General features: G+C 43.6%; 1 long non-coding RNA gene across 2 annotated transcripts in view; it reads right to left on the bottom strand.

Annotated features, from left to right (window-relative positions):
* Positions 1-3,142: 3,142 nt before the first annotated feature.
* LOC309347130 overlaps positions 3,143-13,516 on the bottom strand; it is a 31,422-nt gene continuing 21,048 nt past the window's right edge. For both annotated transcript variants that reach the window (XR_014158877.1, XR_014158878.1), the window contains exons 2-3: positions 5,456-5,544; positions 3,143-3,652 (exon numbers count right to left, since the gene is read on the bottom strand). This is a non-coding gene — a long non-coding RNA (uncharacterized lncRNA). The remainder of the gene's footprint in view (positions 3,653-5,455; positions 5,545-13,516) is intronic.

Here is a 13,516-nt window from a genome sequence, read left to right as displayed (position 1 = left end):
TGAGTGCTTATCCATTTGCAGTAATCATAAATCACTCTTGTTTTGGGCTGCCTTAACCAACACATTTCCTTCAGTGGCCAAATCCTTGAGTTAGTTACATATGTTCCTTAAGAATTTGCCCTGCTTCTCATGAGGTTGTCAATCCATGGGGCCTACCACTTCAGACTGCAACAATATTATCCACATAGAAAACCAGAGAATGTTTTAGATCAAGTGTGGCAAAACTTTTGGCCCTCCAGATGTTGCTGAACTACAACTCCCATCACCTGTGGTTATTGGTGATGCTTGTTGAGGCTGATGGGTGTTGTAGTGCACCAACACCTGGAGGGCCGAAGGTCCCTCACATCTGTTTCAGACCACCCTTTATTTGGTTCCAGGTGATTTCCTCCATTTCACCAGGACATTGTTCCACATCACGTCTACATGTGTTATGCTCAGAACAAACAGGCAAAGATTGTTTATAGGCTGTATATTCATCTGTATTGTGTACATGCCTCAAACATTTTCCAGCCACAAACATTACATACAACCTGAATAAGATCTGCAGACTAAGTGAAGCAACTGATGAAATAAAAGAAGAACTTAGACTACAAGCTACTTACCTCTCTCCCCCACCAAAATTATGGTAGCTTCCGCTAATGAAGAAAAGCCCAAACTACACAGTTATTCTGAATATGTTGGGAGTGGCAATATTTTAGACCTGATCTGAACTACCAAATGAGGTATTTGTTTCAGGGTGTATTTACGTCCCCAATGTATCTATGTCCCTACCTGCTCTTTCATGCCTCCTCCCTCCCCGTGATCAGTGTTTTTAAATGCTCACTTTCCATGTGAAAGAAGTCACGGTCCAATTTGCATAGTCCCAGCAATATTTTAGGCATTTAGTGCTACAACCTTGGTGGGCTGACTTACGATTCTATCTGCATTGCTAAGAAGTTAGCAAGATGTATTAAAGTGTGTGGTGTGCACAGCATTAGACAATGACAGTTTTGGGGTATAATTGCTTTAATGTGGGCAATTAAGACTAAGTGCATGCGGTTTTACTGTCTGCCCTACATTCCTCTGAATGATTGCAATGATCGATACACATGATTTGTAAGTCGCTTCCTATTGATCGAATGGTAAAATGTTTGACCTTCCTCTGAGGAAGTAATTTGCTAAATTATGACGCTGCGTAAAGTCTTTCTCCGTTCAGAGGTGAGGGGTAATGGCTCATAGGACCAGGACAGGGAGAACAGCATGTATGCATGCGAGAAACTTTTTTGCCTTTTGCCTGAAAGTAGATCTATGGCTGTAGAGACATTAGTGGCTTAAAACACAGTGAGGTCATTCCCCGCCCCATCATGTTTTAAGTTGCATTTGCACTTGTTGTGTACACCTAACGACAGGGTGTCTTCACTTCATTTGTCCTCCTGTGCCTGAAATCCCCAGCAAAAAAACTTGTTCAACGAAGCTGCAATCTGCAAATGTGCTGTCTACTGCACATGCGCTATGGACGTCTCAGTTGTACACACCTCAGCTTACATTTTCAAATCGGATGGAAGCTGGTTTGAGGGGAAACACATCAAGCAGCAGCATTTCTCAAGAAACTACAGGATACATGTCAATTACGGCTAACTTCATGTGTAGCGGGCTTCAAACAGCAGTGGTGGGAGCGGCCTGGAGTCGGAGCGAATGGTAATGCGCATACAGCTTATGTGTGGTGGTTCTGCTGCCAGTCTATTAACCTTTTCAATGTTGGTGGCTGGCCATTTGATGCAGCAACACTCAGTTTGAACTTGTACGCCTCATTTTTCTTCTTTGCATTAAATAAAAAGAGGTTTGCTCATCTCATTTATGCTCAATTCTGCATCTGATGAACGCATCGGAAGGGCAATACTTCATGGAAATTTCTTGCTGTCAACACCTATCCCCTGTACAGCAACCTCCCCACAGCTTGTTTTGGACTACATGTCCCATCAGCCCTTGTCAGCACAGCTGTGATGGCTGGGGCTGCTGAGGTTCATAGTCCAAAACATCTAGAGAACACTATCTTGCAGAAGGCTTCCTTATACATAAAGCTTCTCAAAGCCAAGCTCATGACTGGGCTTGGAAAACCAAGCTATTTACCTCCCACCACCCTAAAAAAATAGGAAAATAGCTTGGTTTATAGTGAACTCAGAACTGAGTCAAGTCTCCCCTTTAGTGCTCCTGGTGATATCATCAGGGGGAAAAACCCATGGAAGTTAAGAAAATATGGCTGCTGCCATGGTTCCATAAGAAAAACCATTTTTTTCATACAATGTCCTTGAAAGGGACAGGACGTCATCACATCTTGCCATTTCCAGGGACATTTGCAGTCCTGTTTACACCCCAAGTGGCAACGACCATGCTTCTTAGCCACTCCAAGGAGCTAGTCCCTGTTAAGGAAAGGGGAAGAAAGGTTTTTAATCCTCAGGCCACCTCTTAAGTGCCTATTTTTCATTATATCTCTGGCTTGTTGGAGAAACCATCAGTACATTAACTGTTGAAATGGGACAGGATGGATCCCTTAGGAAATGGACACAGATCAGGCTTCGAGTTGTCCATCCATCTCTAATAATTACCAGCTGCTGAGATTTGCATTTCCAAAACAGGAAATATGAAATTAGGTGACATCATGGATTTCTTATCCTCTAATACAGGCATGTCCAACTCCCAAGAGACTGTGATCTACTCCCATTATTAAAAAACTGGCAGTGATCTACCCATTGTCATTGGAGGGAGGAGGAGCGTGCATGGGGTGGGGGGGGTGGATTTCCCAGGGTGGTTGAGCTTTTTTTAGGAGGGAAGTGCCTGGAGTTGTTCAGCTTTTTTGGGGGGGAGGATTGCACAGAGTTTTTTTACTTCCTCCCGCCCTGTAACTTTTTGTACATGATAAGGATCCCACAACCTACCAGGATCAGCCAGGGATCTACCGGTAGATCACAGTCTACTGGTTGGACATCCCTGCTCTAATATTTAATGCTTGAGCAATTCAGCCGATTATTTGAGTATTCTCTGTGTCATCACTTATGACACTTTTCTTAGAGGGGGAATAATTTAAGATTCCAAAATGGCAGGATGCTGATGACAGCGAGTAAAGAGAGAGATGGAAAGAAAAGAGTGTTCTCTTTGGGCAAAAAGAGACTACAAAATTAACAATCAACTTGTTCTGCATTAGCTTTTACATAGTTAAAAACTTATAATCCACCAGTTTCTTTGTTGCTATTCACTTTGTCTTTTACCAGCTTGTTAACTGCATCACTTTGATTAATATACACATGCATGACTACATATATAAATGGCTATCACTCATTTGCAAGGCTTTGAAACATTGCTGAAAGTTTAAATGACGGGTAGCATTTATTCATGCTGCAGTAGGCTGCTCAAAGTTTTGATACGGGATTAAAAATAATAATAAGAATGACATTTGGAGTTAAAAGATGACGTCTTGATTAAAGCCAGAACAAATTGCTTGGCATAGGTTCAAGACTCTTTTTTTGCATGCCCTTCAAGTCTTTGATGCTCCCCTGTTGTCTCCCAGGCTTGCAGTGGGAGGAGTCAAATCCTGTGGCAATGATGTATTTTCATGGAATCATAGAATCGGAAGGGGCACCAAGGGTCATCTAGTCCAACCCTCTGCAACATACTTCTGCAAGTCAAGTGGGATTGGGGAGAAATTCAGTTTGCATCCAAAGGGAAACCTGGCTAATTTGCACCAATTGAAACACTTCTTTGAAGTTTGGACAACTCCAAATTTTGAAGTGCAGTTTTACAGTAATGTAAAGTGTACAAAAATGCCTGTACTAGGGTAAAGTATGCAGAAAAATGCATATACTGGTGAACATAAGATACAAAATGCATTATTTTAGGGAAAACAGCTTGTAAAAATGTGCATATTGTGAGATATCTGCCCTAAAATGCTGATGAATTTTCACGAAGACTTTGAAATAGCCACCCCAAATTGATGTTGTGATGTAGAGAACTGAATTTAAGATAGGGAAAAAAAAAAAAGAAGCTGAGCAAAACCAAAGTCAACAGGTTCACCTATCCCTATCCCTTGGCCATGCAGTTGTGTTTTCAGGATCCACATGACTCAGTCATCAAAACACTAACCCATATTCCACCTCGCCCAATTTAATTCAGGTTGACTCTTTCTTTCTGCCAATAACCCAGCCTCCATTCCAGCACTGATGAGACCCCTATCTGCCTAGCAAGACCGACACATTCTGTACCTTCAGACTATGCCCTGAGAATGATTCAGTCCTTTTAAAACCGACATTGAACTACACTAGCGCTTGGCACCAACTGCACTATACATTTGAAACACGCCCCTTGAAACTGTCAGGGCTTCCCCAAAGATTCCTGAGAAATGAAGTCAGTTGAGAGAGGTGAGAGTTGTTTGGAGACCTGCATTCCCATTCACAGAACTACAATTCTCAGAGTTCCATGGGAAGTGATTGCTAAACCATTCTGAGAATTGTAGCTCTGCAAGGGGAATGGAAGTCTCCTAACAACTCTTAGCACTCTTAACAAACTACAGCTCTCAGGATTCTTTGGGGGAAGCCAAGAGTGCTTAAAGTAGCATGATACTTCTTTAAATGTATAGTGTGGATGAGGCCTATGTGTATGTGGGGGTGATCACTGCTCATGCATCTGAAGGAGACTCATGCCTATAACAAGTCTTGCCACAATAAATCTGTTGGGTTTTCACACATGCCTATTTTGTGTTTGCTGTTGCCTCTTGTGCTGCTGCAGCAACACTTGTGAAGGATACACAGCTGCCACCCAAAATGGCAGCCCTACGCTGTCTCCTCCTCTCCTGTTCCCTGCAGTGTGCGCTATCCATGCAGTGACATCACTGCTTGGCAACACTCTTTGCCAGTGCAAAGGGCAGCCAATGAATTGACTGAGGGCAGGGAAACTTGGGATGTAACAACATCGTGACTCTGGGGAAGTGAGGAGGAGAAAGGGATGTGGGTCTGCTGCTTCCAGCAGTAGCCATGAGACCCCCATAATGTCAAGCTCTGGTCTGACACAACTGCTTTTTTAAAAGCTTGCTTCTCCTGCTAACAGTCAACTCAATAATGACCGACACATATCACCCGAAGATATGTCATTTCATCTCTGCGGGTGACATCTCAGTTGATCAAACAGTTGTCAAGTTGTTCGCCGTTTTGATGGCTATTAAACATCCCTTCCACAGCTAAATGAGTACACTTGCTAGCAACCCTCCAGCTATTCATAAAGAGATATTATGTTGGTGAAACAAGACCTGGCTGAACATTGCCTGCTCCTGAGGGCTAAAAGGGACTTAAAAGAAAACCCTTCTATAATATTTTGCAAGGGATTCCCCCACTCTCTTTCTCCCCCTGCTCACTCCCCACATACAGACTTTGAGCCCAAAGGCAAAATAACTTTGCCATTATCTCCCTTGGAACATGCACTAACTCACCACTATTTCTGCAGAGCTGAGCTGTTCGTGTCAGTGGAGTCGTCCGGGTGAGCTGGAGAATATCAGAGAGGGTCGCCACTCCTGTTTGCCTGCAACAGAGCCATGTCAAAAGCTTCTCAGTAATCATCAGAGCTTAAAGAAAGTCTCCGATTAGGCTTCCCTTTCATCTTTCTCTCTCCCCTTCCCCTCCCCACTGGTGTTAGCAATCAGCCCTCCAACTCTTCCGCTCTCTTAACAAATTTTGATTTATCTTTTAATCAGGGGATAGGCTGTGCCATTTTTTATTTTTATTTTTTAACTGCAGCAGAAGTTATTCTTGGATGCAAGAGTTTCAGTATTGCCATAGTGGTCGATTAGCCCAGGAGTGAGTGCTACAGAAGGGATTGCTTCTGAGCACGTGTAAAATAATGCCACACCAAAACTTGTCCTCCTATTTCTCAGCAGTTTCCTTCCCCCACAAAAGAGCTTTATATAATTTGCCTCATTTGCAGGGCATTGAAAATTGATTCAGAATGAGGTTAAGCATCCCTTCTCATTGCAAGGTGGTCAAGATTGGTGCCTGTGTTTCTCTTTCCATTAAACATTTCTCCAGCACTAGGCCCTCTCCCCATATTTCCATGCTTCCTTATCAGAAGAAGCCCCTTGGGAGACACCACCTCCCCTGTGATTTAATCAAAGTTCAGAAAACTGGAAAGTTATCTACCCAATGCCTGAGACTGGTAAGCCCACTTATTGTGTTTTTAAGGAAAGTCCTCCCTTTTACCTTAAAAACAAAATCTTTCCACTCTTGCTTCTGGAAGAGAAATAAAGAGTTCACATGCATGCACAAACCCATGCAGAAGCCAAGGAACAGCTATCAACAACATGGTGGGCAGCCTCCTTGCCTTTCTGTGCACACAGGAACACCCAGTCAAGGATGTCATGGTTGCTGTTTTTAAGGAAGCTAGGACACCTGGAAAAGCTGCATATTGCTGATCACCAGGTGATGATGTGTGGAATGAAAGGAAGGGAAGGACACTCACAAACATCCCTCAGCTTTCTCAAAGGTAAGACAAGTGGAAGAAAACTCCCACATCCCACACACGAGAATTTCACTTAATTTTTCTCTTTTCTTGGATATTTTGCATATCCAAAAAAAAATATTTCTTGGATATATTGAATAATTGATACCAGTCACCACAAAGCTAGGATTAGGAGGAAGGGCTTCCAGGCCTAAGTGCCAAAGCACTTCCCCCCACATTATCAAGCAAAGAAATCTGTGTCATCCAGCTCAGCCCTAAAATCCATGATCACTGAAATATGAAACTTCTGTCCAATGCCATTCTAGTTCAGACTCAGGTCTCTTGGCAAAGCTGTGCTTGGAAACCTACAAGACCCACTCCAGAAGAATGCTCAGGGCATCTCCGCACATTCAAAAGAGCCAGTAGTGACTACAGTGTTGGACTGAGTCTATTGGACTAAGTCTATACTTAGAGTAATCCAGGTTCAAATTCCTGCTCAGCCATGATGCTCACTAAGCAATGTTGGGCCAGTCCACAGAAAAATTCACAGTTCTCATGATAAAAGGGCTCAATAACAAGAAGTTATGGAACAGTTATTTATCTGTCTACCACCTTCCACAGACATGTATCAAGGTGATGTACAAAATCCATTAAAAAGTGACTAACCGCCCCCCCCCCCAGTTAGAAACAACACACCCATCCACCCACCCATCCACATCATCAGATAAAAATTTTAAAAATACAAAAGAGACACCCATGTTAGAGATTTATCCATCCAGCTTGGAAAACAAAACAAAATGCTTTCAGTTGTTTCCGGAAGGTAAAGATAGTAGACAACTGTTATATCTCAATAGAAATGAAGAAGGACACGGACAAACTGGAATGTGTCCAGAGGAGGGCAACCAAAATGGTCAAAGGCCTGGAAACGATGCCTTATGAGGAACGGCTAAGGGAGCTGGGCATGTTTAGCCTGGAGAAGAGGAGGTTAAGGGGTGATATGATAGCCATGTTCAAATATATAAAAGGATGTCACATAGAGGAGGGAGAAAGGTTGTTTTCTGCTGCTCCAGAGAAGCGGACACGGAGCAATGGTTCCAAACTACAAGAAAAAAGATTCCACCTAAACATTAGGAAGAACTTCCTGACAGTAAGAGCTGTTCGACAGTGGAATTTGCTGCCAAGGAGTGTGGTGGAGTCTCCTTCTTTGGAGGTCTTTAAGCAGAGGCTTGACAACCATATGTCAGGAGTGCTCTGATGGTGTTTCCTGCTTGGCAGGGGGTTGGACTCGATGGCCCTTGTGGTCTCTTCCAACTCTATGGTTCTATGATTCTATGAAGTTCCACAGAACAGGGGCAGTCACACAAAAAGCCCTGCTCTGAGTTCCTGTGGAGTCTGTTTCTGATGTATTTGGAACTTGATGGAGAAGTGCTCCCACAGACCACAATGGCCTACTGAGTATATATGTAACCTGGGCCTGAGCTGCATAAGGTCTTTTATGTTAGTACCAGTCACCATACCCTCCAATATTTCTCCAATGAAAATGGGGACATCCCAAGGAAAACTGGGACATTCTGGGATCAAATCAGAAACCGGGACAGCTTCTCTAAATTGGGGGGATGTCCTTGGAAAATAGGGACACTTGGAGGGTCTGCAGTTACATGCATGATTGTGCAGCCATCCCCACTGACACAATGAATAATAATAATAATAATTTATTATTTGTACCCCGCCCATCTGGCTGGGTTTCCCCAACCACTCTGGGCGGCTTCCATAGAAACCAAAAATACCCTAAAATATCACACATTAAAAACTTCCCTGAACAGGGCTGCCTTAAGATGTCTTCTGAATGTCAGGTAGTTGTTTATCGCTTTGACATCTGGTGGGAGGGTGTTCCACAGGGCAGGCGCCACTACTGAGAAGGCCCTCTCCTTGGTTCCCTGTAGCTTTGCTTCTCACAATGAGGGAACTGCCAGAAGGCCCTCAGCGCTGGACCTCGGCTTTATTAGTAAAAATATATGCAATGAATTGGGCTGAAAAGACAACAGGGAATCAGCACAGGCTCAGATACATTGGTATAATGCGCTCCTGGAGATTCACACCTGTAAGGAGAAGAATTGTGTCCTTAGAAGATTCCAAATGGTCTTGAAAGGTGACCATGTGTAGCATGCATTGCAACAAGTCAGCATGAGGCAGAGAAAGCATAAATTAGTGCTGTGTGTCCCTTGGTCACTGCAAAAGTAAGGTAAGCTCAACAGAAACGCTACACCCCACCCAAGTGAATCTTCATCAACATTTTCTCTCTTATTTCCCAATGTTTAAATCAGTTTCTTTTCTCATTAACTGATGGAGAATGGTTAAAAAATAAAATAAAATGCAGGATGATATTTTTTTTGGTAGAGCACTAGCATGAATGGCAGTTGCAAGGTCATCATGACAGCTAATAATTTTCCAATCTCTGACACTAGCTTCCTGTTTGGCTTTGAGACATCTCCTTAATCCTTCTTTATCACAGTTGTCCTGATAACAACTTTCTTGCCTCTTGAGAGTGCTTTGAAGATTTATTGGGTACTGGTCTGATAGTGCTTTGAAGGCAAGAGCTCTATACACAAACTCTGGGGCTGGATCTGTAATCTGAAGGAATGCTTCTAAAAGGAAAACCTATTTTCCCCAGCAATGCAACTGGTAAAAAAAAATAAATCAATAAATATATTAACATTCAAATGCTGCTTTGTTCTATTTCCATTAAACTTAAAGCTCAGCTCAATAGCTGAATTCACACCATATAATTAAAAGGTGGTGCAGTGGTCCAAACCACTGAGTCTGGGGCTTGGTGATCAGAAGGTCGGCGGTTCGAATCCCCGCGATGGGGTGAACTCCCATTGCTCGGTCCCAGCTCCTGCCAATCTAGCAGTTTGAAAGCACACCAGTGCAAGTAGATAAATAGGTAACACTGTGGCAGGAAGGTAAACGGCATTTCCGTGTGCTGCTCTGGTTTCATGCTGGCCACATGACCCGGAAAAACTGTCTGCAGACAAACGTCAGCTCCCTCGGCCAGTAAAGTGAGATGAGCGCCACAACCCCAGAGTTGTTCACGACTGGACTTAACTGTCAGGTGTCTCTTTACCCTTTATTAAAGCACTATGATATCACTTCGAACCATCATGGCTTTCCCCAAAGAATTCTGGGAGCTGTAGTTTGTTAAGGGTGTTGACAGCTGTTAGGGGACCCCTATTTCCCTCCCAGAGCTATAGTTCACTGGGAAGTGGGATTGAATGTCAAACTACTCCTAGGAACTGTAACTCTAGAAGGGAAATATGGGGTCTCCTAAGAATCTTCAGCAACTATAGCTCCCAGAATTCCTTGGTGTATAGGAATGCAGCCTTAATAACTGAGAACCTTAGGACCAGTTTTAGAATGCATGCAAGTAATGACTGCAGCGTGGGGGGAACTTGAAGGTGATTCATCATAGATCAAAACATCATAGGGAGCACTCTTGTATCTTCTCATATCACCTCAAGTACCAGTCATCAAGGATTGTGAAATCAAGTGATCCAGTTGTACTTGTTAACTGATCCTTGATAAGTCTTCAGTACACGTTTGAAAAGTAGTGTGCTTGGGTTGGCATAAAATCAGTGATTACTTTAGTAGGGCTCCCCCACCTCCAGCAATGAAACTGTTTGACAGGAGATTCAGGACAGACAAGCACTTCCTCTCACATCATTTAACTGATTTGTGGAACTTATTTCCACAACATGTGATAGCCTTTAGTTCAGACAAGGGCTGGGGAACCTGTACTTCTCCAGAGGTAACTGGACTATCAGCCACAGCTACCATGTGGGTAATGGGAGTTGTAGTTCAACAACCCTGGCTTAAATGACTTTAAGGAAGACAGTTAAATTCATGAAAGCCAACTGAGGACTACAAGTCATGATGGTACTATGCAACCACCACAGTCATCATCCCACTGCAACATTTGTGTGAGCAAGGCCTGGTGTCCAGGCTGATTGCACATTCAGCCTCAATTATGAAGTAGTGATGAGAGGATTTCCTTCATTTTATTATTCTGTTCTTCCTATGGTTCATTATGAGCTATGTTCTACACTTCCTGAATTCCTGAATATGTAAAACCAGTTTAAGAGTTGGAGCATATGTATGGTGCTGCAGCGTCTAGTTGCTTCAGTTAAACTCTTGCATCTTTTCTCTCTGCATCTCTGTCGGGTACCTTGTCAGCTCTGTATGCTTATATTTGGACATCGTTGAACTCTAACTACTGTTTTGAGAACAGAAGAAGATCCAAAGAAAGGTGGTTTTAAAACCTGTATACATAGACATCAGCACTGACGTTGAAATTACATGCTATATTCTTAGGTGTTATTTACTTCCCTTTTGGGAAAACTCCATGCAAAACTTCTTTCATGTTCCTGAAATAAAAGCTTGTTAAATCTATACTTAACCTGTCCAAAATGGAATGGTGACTTCTACAAAGGCTGGGGAAGGTTCTAATCTATAATTTGCAGGAAATAAGGCTGGTTCCGTGTTGTGCTTTGCAAGAAACTTCATTACTCCACTGCATTCTGAAGCTGCCCTTTATGTCAGAAATACTTGTGTTGGAACATAAATAAATCGGATCTACATTTTAAAACATTTTTTTAAAAAGGTCTTCCATGGTATATGAAAAAGATATTTCCCACCTTCCTCTTCTACAGTGCCTGAAATATTGAAGAGTAATTGGTAACCAAGACTGCAGTCCTAATGCCTACTTAGTTGAGAGTAAGTGTCATTAAACTCAAAGGGGCTTACTTCTGAGTAAACACTTGTAGGACTACCTGATTAAGCTGGTTCCCAAATGTGATGTTCACTTGCAGTGGTGGCTAGTGTGCATTGGGACTGGTGGAAAGGAAGGCAAAGAAGTCCACAGTATATGCAGCCTGAGCCATTCATGGGCGGAGCCAACTAATTTTAGCTTTGTCCCTATCCTTCTCCTTGCTGAGGTCTACAAGAGCAACATTCAAATTAGGAGGAAGCTGACAGCCAGTGCCATTGCCTGAACTGGATGTAAGTAAGAAGGAAGTCAGGTGGGGGCTGGCTGGGAGCAGACTGTGGTTGTTGGGGATGCAGAGCTCCATTTGCCTTTATGGACCAAGCTCCAGCTTATATTTACCTATTGTACTATATATGATGGCTGCCTACTGAATACTTTATCTTGGAAAGCATTGCCTTTGTGGTGACATCATATGACAGAAGCTGCAGTGTAATGGCTCAGTCACGCAGATGCAATTAATAAGAGCATAAGAAAAGCCCTGCTGGACTAGACCAGTAGGTCTGTCTAGTCCACCATGTTGTTCCCAGATGCCTCTTGGAAGCCCATGAGCAGAACACATCATGACGCTATTGTGACCAGATGTTAAGAGCTACTGGGGATAGAGCAGGTGTTGGGAACCTTTGGACCTCCAGATGTTGCTGAACTACAGCTCCCATCATCCCTGGGGATGCTTATTGGAGACGATGCAGCAACATCTAGTTCTGCAACATCTAGAGGGCCAAAGGCTCCCAACACCTGCTCTATCCCCAGCTCAAGGAACCCTTAGTACATGACTGCTTCATGCAAACTGAACTGAGCCACCCGAACTTCCATTTGGAATGTCTTCCGGCATGGTAAATTGTCCTCAGATCCATACTAGCCCTGTACACTTACTCTGTACAATGGGTCCTCCTAGACAGGAGACACTATCAAAAGACCTCATGTTTAGACTGAGACTTGGCTTATGAAGCAGTGATCTTTTGGGCTCTGATGCCTTTCTGTATTCTTCTGGGATCCTGGTATGACCACTGGACTCTTAGAAGCTCTATGGTGATGCACAAAGGCATACATGATTCTAATGAAAGCTTGCTTAGGGAACCCCAGGTTTCATTTTAAAAGAGATGATGCTTCTAAGTTTCAAGGGACAATGTTTGCTTATATGAAAGGACATCCCGATGAACCCATTTCACAAACAATACATTCTTAATACTTTACAGCGGAATGGTTTCCAACCTGCTCAACAGAGTTTCCTCGGCTAGAGGGCTGCACACGCCTGAAGGACATTACTGACCTTCCAAAGTGCATTTTAAGGGCATAGTTTAATTGCACAGAGTGATGGCTTGGACCAGGCACACCATATGGACTGGAAAAATGCTCTTTTAAAACATGTCCCAGAAACTACTGCTGCACATTGTAGAGATAACTCATAATTGCACTCTCCAGATACTCTTGAATTCCAGCTCCCACCAACCCTGACCACTGACCATGCAGACTGACAGAAGTTGAATTCTAATACATGGAGGGCACCATTACGGTTACCCCTGTTGTAGAGTATTCTGGAGCACACACTTAATTTGTATGTGGTATTTATATTATAGAGGGACGCAGGTGGCGCGGTGGTTAAAAGCCTCAGCGCCTAGGACTTGCTGATCATATGGTCGGCGGTTCGAATCCCCGTGGCGGGGTGCGCTCCCGTCATTCGGTCCCAGCGCCTGCCAACCTAGCAGTTCGAAAGCACCTCTGGGTGCAAGTAGATAAATAGGGATTGCTTACCAGCGGGAAGGTAAACGGCGTTCCGTGTGCTGCGCTGGCTCACCAGATGCAGCTTGTCACGCTGGCCACATGACCCGGAAGTGTCTGCGGACAGCACTGGCTCCCGGCCTATAGAGTGAGATGAGCGCACAACCCTAGAGTCTGGCAAGACTGGCCCGTACGGGCAGGGGTACCTTTACCTTTACTTTTTTATTTATATTATAACTATTTGGTCACCACCTAGAGTTGGGATGGGTAACTTGTAACCTTGTAGGGTTTGTTGGACTACAACTTCCATCATTCTAGTTGGCCATTCTGGCTGAGGCTGATGGAAGCTGGAGTTCAACAAGATTGGGAAGCTACAGTTTCCGCAGCCCTGATCTAGATTATGCAACACACAGAGCAATGCACAGTCGACAGCAGTTTTGCAGACAACAAAGCAATGCATAAAGGGTTCCTCCAGAGTGAAGCAGTTGAAAACTATTGCTTCATGTTCAGGGCATTTCT

The sequence above is a fragment of the Podarcis erhardii genome (assembly GCF_964252035.2).
Source record: "Podarcis erhardii genome assembly, chromosome: 7".
NCBI lineage: Eukaryota > Metazoa > Chordata > Lepidosauria > Squamata > Lacertidae > Podarcis > Podarcis erhardii.
Note: the sequence above shows the minus strand (reverse complement) of the source record. Positions and strands in the feature narration are given on the sequence as shown.